The sequence below is a fragment of the Microcebus murinus genome, chromosome 19 (genome assembly GCF_040939455.1).
Source record: "Microcebus murinus isolate Inina chromosome 19, M.murinus_Inina_mat1.0, whole genome shotgun sequence".
NCBI lineage: Eukaryota > Metazoa > Chordata > Mammalia > Primates > Cheirogaleidae > Microcebus > Microcebus murinus.
This window is the reverse complement of record NC_134122.1, coordinates 23,872,586-23,896,362: the sequence shown is the minus strand read 5'-3', so window position 1 is coordinate 23,896,362 and position 23,777 is coordinate 23,872,586. Positions and strand designations below refer to the sequence as shown.

The 23,777-nt window shown below is 37.8% G+C and overlaps 1 protein-coding gene across 1 annotated transcript in view; it reads right to left on the bottom strand.

The window, feature by feature from the left end:
• SDK1 (sidekick cell adhesion molecule 1) overlaps nucleotides 1–23,777 on the bottom strand; it is a 905,178-nt gene that overhangs the window by 462,443 nt on the left and 418,958 nt on the right. The window lies entirely within an intron of this gene.

The following is a 23,777-nucleotide window of genomic DNA, read 5'->3' as shown; positions in this document are numbered from 1 at the left end:
ACTACAGTATAGTATACAAACTGTACCTCAAGAAAATGGACAGGGAATTGGGTTTATAGTTAAGAGACCCAGATATTGGTTTTGGTTCTGTAAGTGTGCATAAATGTATATCCAAAGACATATACACACAGAGATATGTACATGTATCTTTGGAGAAATCACTTACTATTTGTTCCTTGGTTTGCACAATAGCAAAATTAAAATAATCAAGCACGTCCATCCCAATAGCTCCTGTCATTCTTTTGTGAGTCAGTGATAAGGAGACATAGGATAAATGGGATTGGAAATGTAAATTCTAGACTAGTAGTTTAAACGCTTTATGTAATTTACATAAATCTGCATGCTGAGTTCAAAAAGCACAAATCTGTAATATTAAAGTTAATTAGGGCAAACTACTATTTAATATAAATCCAATATTCAAGAATAACACAGATAAAATACAGAGCAGTTTTAAAAACCAATTGTTTTAATCATTTCCTGATTAGGATAGCTAAAATAAGCTTCACACGCATATGGTACTGCCCACGGGGTGCACAACTACCACACAGCCCACTGTGGGAGAGCAGAGCAAGGAGAAAGAGCACCCAGGGACCTGGGATGACACCGGCCATGGGTTACTGCCCAGTGCTCCAGTGAAGCAGGTGGGCTGACAGGGTCTTCTCTGGTTCCGATTGCTTTAAAGATTCAGACGGGGGAAACTCAAAACACTTCAGCCAGTCCTATGGTTGGTGGGGAAGTACTGTCCTTGAAAGCTTGTTGACATCTTTCTTAACACATAAGAGAGTATTAAGAACTTTCACTTCGTATATATGAGGTGGCAGGATGGAGTTTTCAATGAGATGTGGCCAAGGAAGCCTAGTTTTCCATAATCCACAGATATCTCACTCCATGAGGTTCCAGAGAGGGGTAACTGGCACATTAATCACAAAGATAGGTCCCTCACAAAGTGATCTTTTCTTTACAAAGTGATCCTTCCTTGCATCCATACTTGATTGAACCATAGAAAGGCACCTGAGAAAATATGAACTCTGTAATGGCATAGTAAAAGCCTTTGAAAATCAGCTTTTCCATAAAGTCAGTGAACACTGAAAAAATTTTGAAATCAACATTTGCAAAACTCTAGAAATTAATCAAAGTCTTGCAACAATCCAAGGAGTGGTTATTCAAGAAAATCAGACTAATCTTGTTAAAAACACATAAACTGTAGGTGTTTTAACTTGCCTATTCCTGTATCTCTTTCCCTAGTTCCATAGGACTCTTGAAAACCAACAGCCTTGCAACTACAGTAGCTGTGAAAACCAATAGCCTCGAAACCACTGAAGAGGATGGAGCAGAGAATTATTACCATTTGATAAGTCAAAGAGCTCTCTTTAAAGGTCCATTCTTGGTGCTTGCCTTTATTTGACCTGAATCTCAGCTTGTTCTATGTAAAAAGCCCTATACCTAGGGCATTCTTTGTTAAAAATAATCAGTAACAATTGATCAATCTTGCAGTTGCCTGAGGCAACAACACCAGTTGGGGTTAAAAAGTGACTGATCAAAAAACTTAAATGGAAAAACTGGAGAATATATGCACAGGGTATTTTGAAAAGAGTTGTCCTATTCCTGGGAATTTAGAAGGCCACGCGTATGTGCAGGGCTGTGCACACGTCCAGAAAAAGCATCTCAAAAGGCCCTACTCACCTCTGGCTGACATTCGGTTCTACACAAGCAAGAAGTGAAGGGTTATAAATTGCCTTCCAAGGCACTGAAGGCCTCAACACATATGCAAGTCCCTTGCTAAAGGCTCAGAGATTTATTGGCCAAATCATTTAAATAAATCTCTCTCCAGTCATTAGGTGACCACTAAGTTTAGTTGCCACATTATATCATCAAAATGTCCAGTTTACAACAAATATTTATGAGATATGCAAAGAAACATCAAAGTATGGGCTATCCACAAGGAAAAAGCAATCAATAGATACTGTCCCTGAGGAAGCCCGTATGTTGGACTTCCTAGACAGAAACTTTAAATTAGCCATTCTAAATATACTTTAAAAGTTAAAAGAAACAATTTGTAAAGAACTAAAGGAAAGCATGAAAAATATGTTACCAGAGACTATTAAAAGATAGAGATTACTTAAAAAGTATTAAGTTCCTGGTTAAAAAGTAAAATAACAAATAAAAAATTCACTAGAGGGACTCAATGGTAGATTTTAACATGCAGAAAAAGAATGACTGAACTTGAAGATAGGCTAATAGAGATTCGTCAACCCGAAGAACAGAGATAAAAGAATAGGAAGACCCTCAGAAACAATGTGAAATACCATTAAATGTGCCAACACATGTGTAATGGGAATAGCAGATGGAAGGGAGAGAGAAAGAAGCCGAAAGAATACTTTAGAAGTATTTGAAGAAATAATAAAGAAAACTTGCCAAGTTTAATATAAAAAAAAATCCACACACATAAGATCATAAAAAAAACCTCTAAGACAGATAAATACAAAGAGATCAACACTCAGGCACATCAAAGTAAAATTGTTAAATGACAAAGAAAAAAATCTTGAAAACAGCAAGAGAAAAATTGCTAGTCAAAAAAGAAACACCAAGTAAGATTAGTGGCTTACTTCTCATTAGACACCATGAAATCCAGAAGACAATGAGATGGTATATTTAAAGTTCTGAAATTAAAAAACAGTCAACCAAAGATTACATATCCAGGCATCCAAATTAGAAAGGAAGAAGTAAAATTATCTCTGTTCTCAGACAAATGGTCTTACATATAGAAAACCCTAAAGATTCCAAACACAAAAAAACAGTTAGAATAAACAAAGTTAGTAACATGACAGGAAATAAAATCAACACATTAAAAATTAGTATTGTTCTACACACTAACAATGAACAATATAAAAACGAAATTAAGAAAATGATTCCATTTACAATAGCATCAAAGCCACTAAAGTACAAATAAACTTAAAAGAAGAAGACACAAATGGAAAGATATCCCATGTTCATGAATTTGATGATTATTAAGATGTCAATGCTATCCAAAATGATCTATATATTTAATGCAACCCCCATAAAAATCCTAATGGTATTTTTTTTTTGCAGAAATAGAAAAATCCAACCTAAAATACATAGGGAACCTCAATGAATCCCAATAACCAAACAACCTTGAAAAACAACAAAATTGGAGGTCTTACACTTCCTGATTTCAAAACATATTATAAAGCTAGAGTAATCAAACCACTGTAGTACTAGCATAAAGAGAGACATATAAGCCGGGCGCGGTGGCTCACGCCTGTAATCCTAGCACTCTGGGAGGCTGAGGCGGGCAGATTGCTCGAGGTCAGGAGTTCGAAACCAGCCTGAGCAAGAGCGAGACCCCGTCTCTACTATAAATAGAAAGAAATTAATTGGCCAACTAATATATATATAAAACTAGCCAGGCATGGTGGCGCATGCCTGTAGTCCCAGCTACTTGGGAGGCTGAGGCAGCAGGATTGCTTGAGCCCAGGAGTTTGAGGTTGCTGTGAGCTAGGCTGACGCCACGGCACTCACTCTAGCCTGGGCAACAAGCGAGACTCTGTCTCAAAAAAAAAAAAAAAAAAAAAGAGAGACATATAAACCAATAGAACAGAAAAATCTAGAAATAAACCCTTGCAAATAAGGTCAAATAATTTTTGACAAGGGTGCCAAGACCATTCAATGGATAAAGGACAGTCTTTCAATAAACACTATTAGGAAAACTGCATATCCACATGCAAATTGAACCCTTATCTTATACCATATACAAAAATAAACTCAAAATGGATCAAAGACTTAAACATAAGACCCAAAAGTAAAAAACACTTGGAATTAAAAATATGGGAAAAGATTCATGATATTGGATTTAGCAATGATTTCTGGGATATAACAACAAAAGCACAGGCAACAAAAGTAAAAATAGAGTGATATCAGTAAGATGGTAGAATAGGAGGTCCCCACGTTTAGTCCCCTTCAAAGACAGACCTACTAGCAACTATCCAAAGACAAAACCCTTTTGTGATAATCCCAGAACCCAGTAATGAGGCTGAAGCACCTCCTTGGACCACAAAAACCAATAAAAGCTGCATTAGATAGGTAAAAGGAGTGGAGAGGTTTCATTTTTCCCATGTCGCCCCTCCTCTAGGCTGGCAGAGCACACAGATCAAGAGGGTTCCTCTAGGCTTATGGTTTCTCCAGTGGGGAAAAGAGAGCCTAAGGTGGACATCCAGCTTCCACAGCATTCTGGAACTTCACAGGAGGCTCACTTCTATCTCATCTCACAAAGGGCACACTGGGGAAGTGGCAGGGTTAGGCTACCTGGGGTCAGCCAGAAACAAAAGTAGTGAGGTCAAAGCAATGAGCTTGTAGACATTAGTGGTGACACTTAGTCCCTGCTAATGATGAGAGGGCACAGCCAGTGGCCTCACCTACCTTCAGAGCTGAACCAGTGTCACTATCTAGCCAGGGAGAACTGTCAGCATGCTGTTCTGCCTGGCACTAGTCACAGCCAACAGTCTGGCCCAAGCCTGGAGCCCACCCTTACTTGCGCAGAAAGCCAAACCAGCAGCCCTCCCCAACAGGGCAGTGTGGCCTGAATCCAGCCAGAGACTCTGTCTAGCTGTGGAACCCAGACTACAGTTTGCCAGGCTGCAGAGCTCAGAGGATAGCATTGCCCAATCGTTGGAGCATAGCCTGCAGCTACTCCTGAGGAAGAAAACTAGCCAGCAACTCTACTGACCTATGGAACAGAGCCTGCAACCCTACTTTACTAAAGAGCCCAGACAGCAACCCCATCAGACTGTGGAGGCGGCCTATGGCCCTGCCCAGGCAGAGAGTCCAGTCAGTGACCCTACCCAACTGTAGGACACAGCCTGCAGTCCCGTCCAGCTGTGGAGCTCAGCCTACTGCTCTGCCCCATTGTGGAACACAGCCTGGAATACTATTAAGCCATAAACAGAAGGAAATCCTGTAATTTGTCACAACATAGATGTACCTTAAGGCCATTATTATTCCTAAGAGGAATCAGTCAAAGAAAAATACTGTATGATTTCACTTGTATGTGAATCTGAAAAAGTACAGTTCATAGAAATAGAGAGTAGAATGGTGGTTAGCAAGGGCTGAGAGATGGGGGACATGGAGAGATAGTGGCCAAAGGATACAAACTTTTAGTTACAAGATGAATAAGTTCTGAGGATTTAACATATGGCATAGTGGCTATAGTTAATAATACTGTGTTGTATAATTAAAATTTGTTAAAAGAGGGTAGATTTTTTATTCCAGAATATTATGGGGGTACAAACATTTTGGTTACATATAATGCTTTTGCCTCACCCAAGCCTGGCCTATAAGCATGTCCTTCCCCCATACAGTGCACTCCTCATACAGTTTACCCACCCTTACCAGCCCCCTCCCACTTGACTGGAACTCAGTGAATAGTACTACCATGTGAGCACCTTACTGTTGATCAATTAATACCAATTTGATGGCGAGTACATGTGGTGCTTGTATTTTCACTCTTGTGATACCTTACTTCGAAGGATGGGCTTAAGCTCTATCCAGGATAATATAAGAGGTGCTAGTTCACTGTTGTTTTCTGTAGTTGAGTCATACTCTGTGGTATACATATACCATATTTTATTAATCCACTCGTGTACTGATGGGCACTTGGGTTGTTTCCACATCTTTGCAATTGCAATTATGAATTGTGCTGCCATAAACATTCAAATGCAGATGTCTTTATTATAGAACATCTTTTTCTCCTTTGGGTAGATGCCTAGTAGTGGGATTGTTGCATCAAATGGTATTTCTATTTTTAGCTCTTTGAGATATTTCCAAATTACTTTCCACAGGAGTTGTGTTAAGTTGCAGTCTCACCAGCAGTGTAAGAGTGTTTCCATCTCTCCACATCCAAGCCAGCATTTGCTGTTTTGGGACTTTTTAATAAGGGATATTCTCATTGGAGTTGGGTGAGATATCTCATTGTGGTTTTGATCTACATTTCTCTAATGATTAGAGATGTTGAGCACTTTTTTGTATGTTTGCTGGCCATTATTCTGTCCTCTTTTGAAAAGTTTCTGTCCATGCCCTTTTCCCATTTATTTATGGGGTTGTTTGATTTTTTTCTTGTTAATTTTCTTAAGTTCTACATAGATTCTTGTTATCAGCCTTTTATCAGATGTGTAGAAAGCAAAAATTTTCTCTCATTCTGTAGGTTATCTATTTGCTCTAAGGATAAGTTTCCTTGGCTGTGAAGAAGTTTTTTAATTTGATCGGGTCCTATTTATTTATTTATTTTTGCTCCTGTGATTGCTTTGAGGGTCTTCTTCATAAATTCTTTGCCTAGTCCAATGTCTATAAGAGTTTTCCCAACATTTTCTTCTAGAATTCTTAAGGTTTCATGCCTTAGGTTTAAGTCAAGCATTCTTACCACACACACATACACACATGCACAAATGTTAACTATGTGCGATGATGGATGAGTTAACTAACTTGATTGTGGTGGTAATTTCACAATATATACATATCTCAAAGCATTATGTTGTAAGCCTTAAATATATTGATTTTATTTGTCAGTTATACTTTAATAGAGCTGAGGGTAAACCCTATAATAGGGGAAAGAGAAATTAAACTGAGGATAGCAGCTAACAAGGACCTCTAATGTTGTATTATTTTTAAAAAGATCACAAAATAAGAGAAGTCATTGAATAAAATGTTTACAGTTGTAAGGGGAAAGAGTAAAAGTAGATATATTCAACACAAAATTAAAAAATATTGTGCATCTCCTCTTGTATTTTCCTGGATAGAGCTGGAACCCATTCTAACTAAGTGAAGTATCTCAAGAATGGAAAAACAAGCACCACATGTACTCACCAGCAAATTGGTATTAACAGATCAACACCTAAGTGGACATATAGGAATAACATTTATTGAGTGTCTGGCAGGTGGGAGGGGGTAGGAGGGGATGGGTATATACAAACACAATGAGTGATATGTACAACGTTGGGGGAAGGTCACGCTTGAAGCTCTGATTCAAGGGAGGAGGGGGGAAAGGGTAATATACATAACCTTAACATTTGTACCCCCATAATATGCTAAAAAAATTTTTGTGCATCAAATTACAAAATCAACAGAGTAAAAAAGGCAACCAATGGAATGGGATAAATATTGGCAAATTATGTACTTTATAAGGGGATAGTATTCAGAATATATAAAGAACTCCTACAATTCAACAACCAAAATACAAATAACACAATTAAAAAACAGGCAAGGTGAAAGGTGTGGGTCTTGTTTCAGTCTTCTACATGTGGCTATCCAGTTTTCCCAGCACCATTTATTGAATAAGGATTCTTTTCCCCAGTGTATAGTTTTTGTCTGCTTTGTCGAAGATTAGTTGGCTATATGAGGATGGTTTTATATCTGGGTTCTCTGTTCTGTTCCACTGGTCAATGTCCCTGTTCTTGTGCCAGTAAAAAGCTGTTTTAATGACTATCGCCTTGTAGTATAGTTTGAAGTCTGGTAAATTGGTACCTCCTATTTTGTTTTTATTGCCTAGGATTAATTTTGCTATATGGGGTCTTCTCTGGTTCCATATGAAGCATAAAATTATTTTTTTTTTATATCTGTGAAAAATGATGATGGTATTTTGATAGGGACTGCGTTGATTCTGTAGGTCACTTTGGGTAGTATAGACATTTTAACAATGTTGATTCTGCTGACCCAGGAGCATGGTATATTCTTCCATCTGTTTATGTCCTCTGCTATTTCCTTCTTCAGTGTTTCATAGTTCTCCCTGTAGAGGTCTTTTACCCCCTTAGTTAAATATATTCCAAGGTACTTTATTTTCTTTGTTGCTATTTTGAAGGGAATTGAGTCTTTGATTTGGTTCTCACTTTTATTGTTGTTGGCATATATGAATGCCTCTGATTTCTGTGTATTGATTTTGACCCCAAAGGCAACCACAACAGCAACAAAATAAACAAATGGGATCTGATCAAATTAAAAAGCTTCTGCACAGCCAAAGAAACTGTCAAGAGAGCAAACAGACAACTCACAGAGTGGGAGAAAATTTTTGCAAGCTACACATCTATTAAAGGGCTGATAACTAGAATCTATTTAGAATTCAGGAAAATCAGCAAGAAAAAATCAAATAACCCTATCAAAAAATGGGCAAAGGACGTGAACAGAAACTTCTCAAAAGAAGACAGAATAATGGCCAACAAACATAGGAAAAAATGTTCAACATCTCTAATCATCGGGGAAATGCAAATCAAAACCACAATGAGATATCACTTAACTCCAGTGAGAATGGCCTTTATCAAAAAGTCCCCAAACAACAAATGCTGGCATGGATGCGGAGAGAGAGGAACACTCCTACACTGCTGGTGGGACTGCAAACTAGTTCAACCTCTGTGGAAAGCAATATGGAGATACCTCAAAACGATACAAGTAGATCTACCATTTGATCCAGCAATTCCACTACTGGGCAATCTACCCAAAAGATCAAAGTCACTTTATGAAAAAGATGCCTGCACTCGAATGTTTATAGCAGCACAATTCACAATTGCAAAGCTGTGGAAACAACCGAAATGCCCATCAATTCATGAGTGGATTAATAAAATGTGGTATATGTATACCATGGAATACTATTCAGCTTTAAGAAACAGTGATGATATAGCACCTCTTGTATATTCCTGGATACAGCTGGAACCCATCTACTAAGTGAAGTATCTCAAGGATGGAAAAAACAGCACCACATGTACTCACCAGCAAATCAGTATTAACGGATCAACACCTAAGTGGACATATAGGAGTAACATTTATCGGGTGTCGGGAGGGTGGGAAGGGTATATACAACCACAACAAGTAAGATGTGCAACGTTTGAGGGATGGGCATGCTTGAAGCTCTTACTCAAGGGGGGAGGGGGGCATGGGCAATATAAGTAACCTTAACACTTGTACCCCCATAATATGCTAAAATAAATAAATAAATAAAATAAATAAAAAATTAAAAAAAAACAGGCAAAGGGTTTGAATAGATGTCTCCAAAGAAGGTATATAAATGCCCAACAAGCATAGGATAAGATGCTCTGTATCACCAGTGGATAAGGAAATGCAAATCAAACCCACATTGAGCTATTAGAATAATCCTCACACAGGATGACCATTATCAAAAAATAAAAATAAAACAAAACAGAAAACAAATATTGGCATGAATATGGAGAAATTGGAAACTGTGTACACTGTTGGTAGGAATGTGAAATGGTGCAGCCACTGTGGAAAAAATTTACATAGATTTGTCATATGATCCACCAATACTACTTTCAAGTATGTATCTGAAAGAACTAAAGACAGGGACTCAAAGAGATATTTGTATACGTATGTTTATAGCAGCATTATTCACAATAGTCAAAAGGTAGAAACAACCCAATTTTCCATAGATAAACAAAACATGGTATATATCCATCCAATGGAATATTATTCAGTCTTAAAAAAAATTCTGATACATGCTACATGTGTGAAACTTAAGGACATTATTGCCAAGTGAAGTAAGTCAGTCACAAAAAGACAAATACTGTATGATATCATTTATATGAGTTACCTAGAGCAGTCAAACCCAGACACAAAGTAGAATGGTGGTTGTCAGGGGGTAGGGGGAAGGGAAATTGGATAGTTACTATTGAATAGGTATAGATTTTCAGTTTTGCAAGGTGAAAAAGTTCCAGTGATTTGTTGCACAACAATGTGAATATATTAATACTTAACACTATTGAACTGTACACTGAAAAATGGCTCAGATGGTAAAGTTTATGTTATGTGTATTTTAGCATAATTAATCTTTTAAAATTTAAGAAGAAACAGAAGCTAATCTGTAGCAAAAGAAATGAAGGGAGCAAATTTAGAGAAAGTTGCAAAGAGAAAAAGAAACCCAGAGAGGTTTTGTAGCGCTTGGTCCAGCCCCTTCTGGAGTCCCAGCTGGACACATGCCTTGCGATTCTGAAGATACCCAATATTCCAGTTACATATTCTCCACCATGCTTAACCTACCTTGAGGGAATTTTGCACAATTATAGGGGTCTTAACATGTACATGCAAAGGAGAGTGAGGGACATGACACTAAAAACGGATTGCTTATTTCACAGTTTGGCCAGGAACAGGACTGACTGCTTGCTATGTGCTGAATGTGGAAAACACAGGCTACCTGAGATGGAAAAAAATGCCTAAAAAAAGAAGGCTGATCCTAACATTATTTTAATTTGTTTTTAAGACAGGCTGTTCGATTACTCAAAACCTATGCAGAAGATGAAGCGGTTTAGATGCACATCAGCTACATGCATTACAAATGTCCCTTATGTCTCAAAAATAATTTGGCCTACAGATTTTGATATTTACATTCATGTCCTCCAATTGGAAAAGAACTGGTATTTAATTAACAGTTATTTCATTTGATGGAATTATGGAAGAGATACATTATTTACACTGAAGATGGTAACTAATCTTAGATAACACCTTCAACTGAAATGTTTAACCCTCTTACTGAATTACTGACTCAGTACTTAAGGAGCAGTTCCAAAGCAGACAAATTCTAAAATGTATCTCTATTCAAGTATAATTTTTAACACCATCTATAAGTGAATCAAAAACCGAATATAGATTTCATGACCTTTATTAATTTGGATAGAAGTACTTCCTTATGCTAATTGGTGTAAAGACAAATTCAACATTCTTCTTGACCTAGGCAGGTCAATTTGGATTTCATTCTTAAGTAGGTCACAGAATTCACATATCCATCCCTCCATTTCTTACAGAGCACTAACTACGCACTAGGCTTCTGTTCCAGGAGCGCTAAGGTACCTAATACAAATACATACCAAAAACAATTATGGTAAATTTTCAGCATGTTATTATGGATAAGAGAACTACTGCTCATTAATTCTAAATGCCTGCCATGAAGATGATGAGATGAGTTCCTTGAGCCTTCATCTTACAAGGCACGTGGGCAAGGAAAGGAGCTTTTGGTCCAGGGAACAGCCAGGGCCTGTGGCAAGTCTGGACCAATAGTTCCCAATGTAGATCCACATAGCAGTTGCATCTGAAACATCCTGGGAGCCTTTCGAAAATAAAAAAACTTCTGTGGCCCACTGCTTGGAGATCTGAGTCAGTTCTGGGGCATGTAACCTAGGTGTACAATTCTTTTGGATTTGGAAGCTATTTGTTCTTAGAACAGTCACAATAGATTGTGAGAAATGAGATGGAACTGCCACCAAACCTCATGCATGGAAGGCTAGTGAAGCAACAGGGCTTTAAAACTCCCCACACAGAAGCAAATTCTATTCCCCTTACTTGCTTTCATTTATCCCTTCACTTTATAAATCTATATTGATCACTTTATTACTAGTCACTGTAGTCGAGCTAAGAAAACAAGAGCTGAACAAGACAGCTGGAACTCACAGGCTACATGTGAACACAGATACAAAACATACAATCTACAGAGAGAGGTACCCCCAGGAATGCCTACCACACTTCTTCAGTCATTCACTGCTTAATGCTTGGACCTCCAGAGCAGGGAAACCTAGAACCTCCAGCCTGGGGAAGAAGACCAAATGAATCCACTTAAAGCAAAGAGAGCACTTTTATTATCTGTAGTTTCTACAAATCAAACATGCAAAATAACTCGTAAGACAGCTTGTACTGAATGAAATATCGCAGATAATTTATACCAGCTATCTAACTGCACGTATTAGAAGGCTTCGCAATGTAGTACCTATCTTCATGTCAATGTGTAAAAGTTCTTCAGACAAAGTATCTTCTTGGATATTAAATTTGGTTCAAGTGACCTTTTTAAAGACACAGGTGATAAATTAAAGTATCCTTTAAAGACTTAATACTTTACATAGAGAGCCATTCATAGTTATCTAATACCCTCTTTTTAAAGAAACTTGTCAAACTCTTTTAAGCCTATCATTAAACTGCCTAATATCTGTTTTGTTTAATTGGGGAAAAATATAGCTCCCCAGGGATGAAGTCACTTGCCAGTGTGCAGACAAATGACAAATTATGGGGGGAAGAAACACAAGCCTGGAATTCCCAAAACTATCTGCTCAAAACAGGGTTGCCTCTCTATACTCCAGTATGACTTCCAATCAAGACAAACTCATTCTTCACAGCAAGTAAGGATAGCCACTTTAAGAAAAGTGAAATAGCACATAAAAGACAATCTAGCTGCCACACCTACATTCAGTGAAATTTAAAGCCTTGAAGTGCCTCACAAGTATTACCTTATGATGTTTACTGAAACAGCTATGGAGTCTTGAACTGAAGGTTCCATACCCTCTCTGCCACTGAATTACACTTCACTGAATGTGTTCCTAGACATTTCAGTGCCTCAGTTAAATAAACCAAAGAGACATGCTGCAAGGATTAGTTTGCTGTTCAGTCTCTTTGAATGCATCCTAAGGAGAAAGCAGAGAAATACGTTGCTAATAAAATAAATAAATAAATATATATATATATATATATATATATATATATATATATATATTAGCACTGAACAAAAACGTGAACAGAGATAGTTAAGATTGAGAGATGACTGATGGAAATGTTATAAATATGAATGGTATAAAGTGGAAATTACTTATATAAAGTTTTATAAAAATCTTCCTGTATCTTTCTTTGGATTCTTAGAAAGTTCTACCTTATTCTATCTAAATAAGCTCTAAATAACATGTCAGCTGCTTCCTGACAATGCAAAAACATATTTTTATTATTTATATATGTTTATAAATAATTCTGTATTCATTTGATCATAGCAATTTGAAAATCACCAGTTTTCCCATACCCTACTGACAAAACACAAATAGCTGGAATTCACTATACCTCTTACCTACTTCTAAAACACAAAAAGCCAACTGGAGCTCTGTGAAGTCATTGCTAACAAATACTCCTTCATCCACCATTCCATCTTAAAAATAAAATTTACCAGGATGTTTTTCTCTTTTATTCAGTTCATCTGAACATACTGTATTAGAATGGTGTCTGTATTCCTGGGGTTTCAATCATCATCACATAGGTGAGATAACAGAATGGCTAAGAGATAGGAAAATTATCTACTTAAAATACCTAGTCAAGATGCCTGCTGACGTAATCTCAACCACAAAGCTTATTAAACATGTAATGTGTTGCTCCAAAGCAACACCACTAAATGTAAAATAGCAGAAGAAAACACGTCATCCTGAAGACTAGTGAGAAGCTACCAACTGGTGTCCTTGCGATTCACCAGCTACACCAGCTACAGCAGAGAGATGGGATCAGAGGCTCTCCCACTCCCTCCCCGTGTCTGCAGTCTGTGCTAACACCTGCCCATGTTGACTCTGGGTTTGGCCATGTGGCTTGCTTCCTCGTGGATCAGTAGTAATTTGGACACAAGCAACAGCTTGGAAAAGCACTTGTGCATTTTTGCTTTCTTTGCTGGACCCACCGCCAAGAAAACATGCCTGCATGAGCCTTATAGCAGGATATGGGAGACACAAAAAAGGAAGGTGGGCCCTGGGGCCATCCTTGCACAACCAGCCCCCAGTCATCCTGCTATCTATGGCTAGGGATCCATGAGCAAGTCCAGATCAGCACTATTACCTAGCCAACCCATGGACTTGTGAGAAATAACAAAAAGTTACTCTTTGAATTTGGAGGTGGTTTGTTATATAGCAATAGCTGACTGATATACCACTCAATGGAAAACTAGAGAACAGGAATTGAGGACCAAAATGTTCAAAATAAAAGCTGTCCTGTGGTTCATGTGGGACCTTAAGCTTTATTTCAAAAAGACTGATAAAGACACAGAAAGGTCTCTAGTCTGGGAGCCAGAGCAAAATCCTCAAGCCAGAGTTTGGTAGGTACGGCTGCCAAAAGAGCTAGTTATATGTCCTCACCCTCTTACTACATCTGAGGCTCTTCCAGTTGGCCACCTCTTGATCTGTTTACTCTAGGTAGTTTCCTGGAAGGAATGTGGACCTTAATCTTGTAAGGAAAATTGATCTAAGATCTGGAACTCAAGCCACAACTCTTGCACATCACTGGCTTCCTTCCCAGAAAAAAAAAAAAAAGCTGTTTGTCACCTCATCCTCTCAGTCCTCCTGCCAGAACACTTCATCTTCTGATGGCTCTTCCCATTGGCATCAGTCCTCACTCTCCCCTTCCTAGATCTTCTCACTCACATCTCCATTACCCTCGATGTCCTACCTCCTGTCAGTTCACAATCTGCTTTTTGAAAAAGTGGACACAGATAGTCCCAGAAGATTCAGAGTCTTGGCAGAAGTTCTATTCACTGGCTTCATTCCAGAGCTCCTGCTCTCACCACAGCTAAAGAAAGCAGCCTGATGCCTCAGCTGTCGGATTCCTTTAATCGGTGATAATGCATAAAAACTACAATAGAGCCCCCACCTTCCCTTGCAGAAATGTAGTAAGTAGTCACTGTATGTGGGGTTAAGATATCCCTCTGCCCTAGACTATTTATTTTAGCTACAGATGTGGGTATTCACCATGTCATCTTTGTCTCAAAGGAACCCTCTTTGGCAATGGTTTCTAAATCGTGGGCCATTTTCCACTCTGAGGACAAAGATTTCCTGCTGGGGACATCAAATCCATATGCACCCAGGCACTATCTATAGACTGAATAAATAATGAAATACTGAGTCTCACACAAACATATATTTGTACTACTATTTTCCAAAAGTGTGCTCAACAAAATAAAAATTACCTTAAATATATTATTAAAATCCATAGCCATTGTGTATGTAAGAGAGACAGAGAGAGTATGTCAGCATCGTTATACATTTTCTCAGTTGAGCTCTTGTTCAATAGTAAGAGCTCAACAATTATATGAGAATACTTGAAAGTTCTGGTAATTTTCCCTAGGTCCACAGACATTTTCTGGGGTTACCTAACTGGTTTATATAACTAAACTAAATATACAGCATGTCTCGGCGTCTAGGGAAATGTGAGCTAGACAAGAACCAGAGGTGATGTAGTCAATCATAAGTTTCTCGACCTTGGCACTGTTGACAATTTGGGACAGATAATTTTTTGCCATGGGGACTTGTTTGGGCATTGTAGAATTTTTAGCAGTATCCCTAGTCTTCACTCACAAAATGCCAGTAGCTGCCCCCCACCCAGTTGTAATAACCCCAAATGGCTCCAGACACTGTCAAGTGTTCCCTAAGGGATAATCCCCCTACCACCTTTCAACCAATAATCGAGGCTACAAGTCTCTGAATATAGCACTCGAGAGAATGCTTCCAATAACACAGCCATTAAACTCTATATTCCTTTGTGAAGGTCTGTTTTCATCTGGGCTAATACACAATTCTATACCTGAATATATAAATGCTAACTTTGCTTCTCAATGTAAAACAAAACAATAAATGTTGTTCTAAGATAAAGGACACTTAATTTTATTAGACTTTACTTCTAAACTTTTATTAATACCCAAAAAAGTCTGACGTCATGGTAAAGTAAGTATAAACCATCCAGGCAAGAACAATATTGCCCACTACAGTTGAATTGAATGATCAAGTAGGATCCCAGGCTATCAGCACCCGATCTCAAAAGCTAAGGTAATGAGACACTGTTGGCATCCTATATTCTCCCTTAAATTACCTTCATAATTTTTAAACATAATTTTTTCTAGTGAACTTTTTTTTTTAAAGGGTCTTCCTATATTGCCCATACTGGAGTGCAGTGGTAATTTGCAGACATGGTCATAGTGGACTACAGCCTCAGACTCCTGAGCTCAAGTGATCTTCCTGCCTTAGCCTCCCCAGTAGCTGGGACTGCAGGCATGCGCCACCACACACAACTACTAATGAATTTTTGACACTAACAAATTCATTCTTAAATGTAGTCATTTCAATGGAAATTTGTGGTTATTTCACTTTATACTGCATTTCTTCTATAAGCTATAAGGACCTTTGCTGCTGCTTTTGTTTAAAATGTCTGTTCTGTGCTAGGCACTAGACTGGTGCTAAGGATGAATACTACTCAGTCCCTTATGTCACAGAGTTACACACATACACAACTAATGATAACACAACATGACAAGTGATAGAAGGAAAAACAAGAGATCATGAAGAGCACAGTCATGAAAGCTCAGCTCTGTGCTAAAGCTTAGAAGTTATAGAGAACACAGTAGACACAGTGTCTGATTTAAAGTTAATTTAAGGGAAATTTTTCCAGATAAAAGTGAACATAGGTTAAGAATAACTAAAAGCTCAGAGTTCTGGGAGAGGAATTCCTGGGGGATAAACATTGATGACATACCAAGCTATATGCCACATATCCTGCTAGTTAGCAAAGATAGGTTAAAATCTCAGCAAAGTGACAGATCCTAAATATTTTACTGGAAACACTGATTGTCTCTCAAATATGTACTTGCATTGTTAGAAATACCCATTGGAGTTTGCTAACTCATGACTTTTGGGTCATCTCCTCTCCACTGTTGACCACAGAGCAATTCTTAGAAGTGTTAAATTTTACCAATGTGTTAAAAAAAGACTGTAACTGTGATCTGCTGTGGAATCACAGTGTGGGTCCCTCAGCTAAGATCTGGTGTACACAGCTCACTTCCTTCCTAATGTAGTTCTCAATAAACAACCTGTTTTAAATTCTAAGTCAGTGATCTAATAGTCCACTAAATTGGTCAGATTTAAGAGAAGATATCTAGAAGAAGGTGAAGCCTGAGATAATTTTTGCAGGACAGGTAGAGTTAAAATAGGTAGTATTAGTACACAAAGAAGAGGAAATAACTTTACAGAGGAGATACATGACAAATACTACTTCAGCCATCACTCACAGTGAACATCTACAATGACAAACCAGACTGACAGCATGAATCCTTCACATGATATGACCAGAATGGCTCTTTACTTCTGTGGTCTTCCTCCCCTAATTCATTATCAATCTAAACATGGAAAAAAAATCAGACATATTCAAACTTGAATGGCATACTACAAAATACTGAGCAACACTCCTTAAAACTATCAAGGTCATCAAAAACAAGGATATCTGAGAAACTGTTATAGACTGGAAAAGCCACAATTACTAAATGTAACATGGTATCCTGGATGGCTCCAAGAATAGAAAAGGGCATAAAATAAAAACTAAGAGAATCTGAATAAAGTATGGCCTTTAGTCAATATGTTTTATTCCTGATGGCTCATTTTAAATTTCTGTCTCTGGCAAAAAGAGAAGGATGATAGGGCAGAACCAGCTTTATGAAAAGCACAAAAAATAATGCAAAAGGCTTTGATGGTGACAAGCTGATGGCAAATGTGAATGATAAACCCAACATCATACTTTCTTTCCAGAACACAGAGCAATGGAATGAAACTATTTCTTACTTAGGGATTCTGATTACACATTAGATCAGCAGACACAAACAAACAGAACTCTGATTAAATCAATATGGCAACAAGGTTGCTTTTTAAACTAAAAGTAACTTGCTTCTCTATCTGCCAGGTAAACAATCAGTGAGTGATACTTTTTTCAACACCTATTTATGAGGCAAGTGAAAATGTTAAAAATCAATTCCTTAGACAGAGCGAAACATTGTTGCCTCCCCAACAGCAAGCCTGCTTTCTTATCACAAGCATGTCCTAACTGCGATGCACATTCCCAAGAGTGTCAGTCAAAAAGAGCTACCTTATTCATGGTCAATTTGTCAGGGGGACAATTATGGTTTTATTCGCATGTAATAAATGGTGTTTCTTTCTAATATATCTAACAAAGTGGTTGAGCAAAAACTTCTTGGTGTGATTTATACCCTGATGGACTACACAATAGAATGGTGGTTACTAACAAGGGGTTGAGTAAAGGGAAGAGTTGGGCAAGTTGTAGAACATTTACTTAGAAGAATGAAGCCCAGAAGGTTTTGATAAACATCTGTAGGAAGGTCTGCTGGTACTGAGGATGTTGCTGAAATCTTTCTCCTCGCTCCTGATTATATGAGAGAATCCAGAGTTTGATGTTCCCCATTCCGCACATTTTAAAGTTTTAAAGCATTAAAGGTTAAGTTTTTTTTTTAAATTTAATTTAGAACCTTACAAGGGATTCAATAATAAAGAATAAAATCAGAAACAATTGCCTTGCAATGGGATAAAACAAAATGAAAACAACTACTTGAAAGCTTTAACAAAATACAAAACAAAGAATTCATTTATTTCCTTAAAGGAAAACATGCAAAGGGGTGACATTTGGGCCTCAAAATTTGCCATAAGGCTACCAAAAAAAGTTTCCTATAAGAAATACCAACAGCTGAGTTACTACTTCCAATTTCATTGTTTGCATATACCATCTATCTTGATATCCAAAAAGCATTTATTCTTCATAGGAATCAGAGTTAATAAATTTTAGTGAGCATGCCTCTAAATATGATCTTTAAAAAAAGTTTCTGTCAACCCAGTGGCCATCATATTATACTTGGAGTCAAGAGCCTTATGAACTGGGTTCTAGTACTAATCAAAAATCTTCTGACATGGTAGCTTCTCAGAGCCCTAGATCCTTTCTTTATAAAGTAGAACTTCCTACTTTACCTATTTCACTGGGATGCTATAATAAACATTAGTCAAATGTAAGGTGATATTACTTCAAGCATACTTAGCAAATCAGCAATTTATTTTCCCCCAAAGAATTTTAATAGTGTCTCTCTTACATTGAGATATTGGCTCCTGAACACAACTTTATTTTTCTCAAACCAATCATTATTCTGTGATGTAAGCATGTTTTAATCCAGAATCAATTGACTATTCAATATAATTGGATTCTGACTGCAGTAATATTAGAAACTTCACTACAGTAATAAATTATAGTTTCAAATCAGATGCCATTCATGACCACACTTATAAAAGAGAAGACAACAATGTAACTCTCACACTGGCACTAGCAATCATCTTCTTTCCAAAGGTCTTGGCTTTGGGCAACTGTGAAGTCTGACTTATGGCTGAGGCTCCAAGGACCAAGACTGCTTTACTTCTTCAGCGTGGTGGCCATCCTCTCTGTTTTGGGGGTTTCTGTCTATCTACTTGTGGTTTATGTTGAAAAGCAGAGAGCCAAAGAGTAGCAAGAATGGGCTAAAGTTGTCGGAATAAGTAGTTTTATTAATAGTATTAATGTTCTCTTAACTTGATCTTTTCACAGCTTCTTCTGGAATTATGATTAGAACATTTTTTAAAAAAACATGAAATTTATCAAAACCTAAGTAATTTTCTGATTTCAAGGAAAATAAGTCAGATGATTATTTAACAAACAGCGCCTCTGCCAAGCCCTTCATGCCCACCTACCTGCCCTTTATCATGCAGCAACACTTTGAGAAGGGGAGTTCCCTCATGCTCAAGGTCCAGGCATACACGCTCCAGATCTCACTGTGAAGTTTCTGGGAGTGACATTCAAAAGACTCTCTGCATTAAACCCAGCATTCTTTCTATCTAATAGTAAGAACAGGGTGTATTTTCTTGTAGTTCAGAATGCTCTAGCAAGTTTTCTTCCTTAACTGAATTCTAATCAGAAAAAATTGATTCCTCTATCAACTGAAAATGGATTCAACTCTCAGAACTATCCTTCTCTAAAAGTACTTGTCTAGGCCCACATGTAGGGACGCAAGATGTGGTTAAATAAGAAAGTCTAACCTAATACGGCTTAAGCAAACCTTCATGGCAGCTGGGCTGGTCGTCTGCCAAAATCTATTTTCTATTTCTAAAATACACATTTATACTCCAGCCAGAAATTGTATTTCCAACCCACTTTGCAGGTAGATGTGGCCAAGTTTTCTTCAATGGAATGTTGGTGGAAATGATGTGTGCTGCCTCCAGGCCAGGCCAGGCTCATGAGAGGAAGGTGTGCCCCTTCCTCCTCCTTTTTCTTCCAAAAGCTGGATGCAGAGCAGCTGGTGGACGGTAGGAGTACAGAATGGAAGGAGTTTGTGTCTCTGAATCACCTCACAGAAGACAACAATCCCAGGACTGGGAGCACCTATCCTGGGCTCTTCTATGAATGAAAACCACTTCTATTGCGTTTGAGCTTTTATATATTTTTGAGACTGTTAATAGCCTAGCATAACATAGTTCAGTATTAGGCACCTCAGAAGGCATGATCATAATCACAAAAAAAGTTTTCTCTTAACTTCACCCTTTAGCATAAGCTGATAGTACAATAGAATGACAACTACTTAATATACCATTTTTTACTTTCTAAATGCATGAATTGTCGTCTTCTAATTCTTCAAAATTCATTAAAGAGAATATTACAGGTTTTACAATGAAAAGTTCATAATATTATCGTTAGGTCAACAAAAAAGATAAAATTTTCTGAGTTTCCTAACTTTGCTACTAATGTGTGAACAAAGAATGCTTAAGAAATAACCTCTTTCAACTTCCCTATTTGTTAAGTCATCAAGATAAAGTGGCATTCCTTAGTTCTTTTATCAACAAACATCTTATTTTTCAGAGGCTTATATTTAAGATACAAACATTGTTATTCTATTATTTTGGGAAAGTGCTCTCTGATTTCTATGGTAATCAGATGAATTTATGTCTATACCTCAGTACACAAAGGCAGCTTATTTAGTTGCTCTAACCTTTATTTATTGTCTCATTTTGAACTCTTAATTTATTACTCAATAGGGACAAAGCTAAATTTTGAGTACAGAAGCTTTTTATTTTAGAACTCACTTGAGAAAGGTCTGAGAACAGAATTTTATATATAGTCACAAATTCCTTCCTAACACAGATATGCTATCTAGCATTGTGTGAAAGTTACTTAACTTTACTGTTGTTTCCCAAGTGTGAAATTGAATATTGCATGTTATTTTTTCCTTCTCCCAAAGAGTAATGTTAAGTTTAAAATTTGTAAAGCAATTTCAAGGTAAAAGGAGTTTACAAATACTAAGTACTTAGGCCGATTCTCCTTCCCATCCTGGGGAAGCATATTTCATGAGAGAGGAGGGAAAAGGTCAACAGGGGAGCAAATGTGTGGCCCTGGGAGCCAGAAGCCCACCCTGCTCTGGCCTCTGGGCAGGACCAAAAAGCAGAGAGAGGAATGTACCAACCCACCACTTTCCCAGCCTCTGTCTCTACAGACACTGAACCTACTTGAGTTCATCCTGCAGGCATCTTGGCACCAGGGGGTGGGGGTGGGGTGCTATTAGATACACTACAGCCCTTCATCAGCATCCCCATGTCCAGAATTGTGTGGTGTGCTATGGAATGAAAGAAACAGCGCATCCCTAAGGAGGACCCAGTTCTGAAACAGTATGCAGAGATAAAGGACTGATGAAATGTACAAACAGCAGATGGCTCCTGGGTGCTCTCCTCCCTGGTGGTGTCCCCTGAAGTGAGTAAGGGAACCCTGCAGGCTTTGGTGATTAAAAGCTCTGCATATACTTCTCTACCCTGGGCTTACTCCTCAGGGCCTCTTTTTTGATGCTGAAGTGCCAGGGGGAAGAGATTGTTCTGCTTGTTTTCTTCAGCTCAGCTTTTCTTTCTGTTCTTAGTGTTCCTGTCTCTCCAGCAGTGGCTGGAGACCCACCCACAGCAGGATGTGGTCTTCTAGCCTCCCCTTCTTCCATGAAATCTAACAAGCCAGAGCATTCTTCCTGTGGAAATCTTCTTAGCAAGATTTACTGCTAATAATCATGAGACAATCATGGGGTAATTGGCACATAAGGGAGAGTTTAAAGGATGGCAGACGGTTCATGAAGCTATTATGCTAAGTCCTAGTAAAATGGAGTGGAGCACATTTCTGCCTGCTCTCAGCTCTGGAGTTTCTTTTCTTATGGTCCTAAATCATCTCTTCCCTGTTTTTCTATCCCTGGGAATAGATCATTATTCCTTCTCTTTCACAGGGAGAACACAATGCCCTCTCTGATCTTGTCCCATCTTCCTCTGGAAACACCAGACACCCATTATGACAGGTGTCTGGTTAGAGCAGAACAAATGGTAGAAGACCATTTGCATCAGAAGCACATGCCCACAAACATGTTACCAAATCTTTCTAAGATACTCTTCCCCAAATTCAGAAGCTTATACCATACTTTAGAAGACTTATTTGATTTTTGCACATTCAAATAACATTTTTAAAATTTAATTTTCAAATAATTATAGATTCACAGGAAGTTGCAAAAAACTGTTCAGGGAAATCCCATGTACCCCTCACCCAGCCTCCTCCAATGTTGACATCTTACAAATTAACTAGAGTACAGTACAATATTGAAATCAGATAATTGACATTGGTACAATCCACAGATATTAGATTTTACCAGTGCTGCCTACATTCATTTGCATGTGTAAATACATTTCTTTACAATTTTATCACATATGTAGCTTTGTGTAACTATCACCACATCCAAGATAGAAACTGCTCTATTACCTCAAAGCTCCCTCCAGCTACCTCTTTAAGCTACTCCCTTGCTCCTAACTCCAATGTCCTGGCAACAACAAAAATTTCTTCTCCATCGCTATAATTGTGCCATTTCAAGAATATTATATAAATGGAATCACACAGTATGTGACTATGTGAGATAGCCCCTTTTCACTGAGCATAATTCTCTTGAGGTCTACTCAAGTTGTTGTATCAGTAGTCCATTACTTTTTATTACTGAGCAATATATGATGGTGTGGAAGTACTACAGTTTTTTAAAACATTCATCTATTGCAGGATATTTGTGTTATTTCCAGGTTTGGGCTATTACAAAGAAAGGTGCTATGAACATTTACAAACTATGAACATAGTTTTCATTTCTCTGGGATATGCTCGAAAGTGTACTTGCTGAGTCATATAATAAGCGCATTTTTAGTTTTAGAAGAAACTCCCAACCTATTTTCCAGAATGGCTGTACCAGTTTATAGTCCCATCAGCAATGTATGAGCCACCCAGTTTCTCTGAATTCTCACTAGCATTTGGTGTTATCAACATTTTTTATCTGATAAGTAAATAGTGATATATCATGTGATTTTAGTTTGTATTTTCCTAATGGCTAGTGATGTTGAGTATCTTTACAAGTGCTTATTTTGCTATTTGTACATCCTCTTTGGTAAAATGTCTGTGCATATCTTTTGCACATTTTCTAATAGGTTTTTTAATGTTGAGTTCTGAGCATAGTTTATATATTCTACATATCTTAGTATAGTCTAGCCCTTCATCAGCTATGTGGTTTACAAATATTTTTTCTATGTCTGTAATTTGTCTTTTCGTACTCCCCCCCCACCCCCCAGGAATGGGGTCTCGCTCTGTCACTCAGGCTGGAGTGCACTGGTATCATCGTAGCTCACCGGAGTCCCAAACTCTCAGGCTAAAGCAATCCTCCGGTCTCAGCCTCCTGAGTAGCTGGGACACCACACCTGGTTAATTTTTCTATTTTTTTGCAGAGAGAGGGTTTTGCTATGCTGCCCAGGTTGGTCTTGAATTTCTGGCCTCTAGCAATCATTCCACCTCAGCTTCCCAGGGTGCTGGGAGTACAGGCATGAGATACTGCACTCAGCCAGTCTTTTCATGCTCCTAATATGGTCATTCATAAAAATTTTTAATTGTGAAGTTCACTTTCTTCTTTCGTAGATCATATTTTTTATATTATCAAGTTTAAGAAATTTCCCCTATTCTTTGGTCCTAAAAATACTCTGATGATTTTTTTTCTAATAGTTTTATAACTCTACATTTTATATTTTGTGAAGTACTATGACACTTAAGGTTTTTATTTTTTTAATAAAGTATAAAGTTTAGATCAAGGTTCT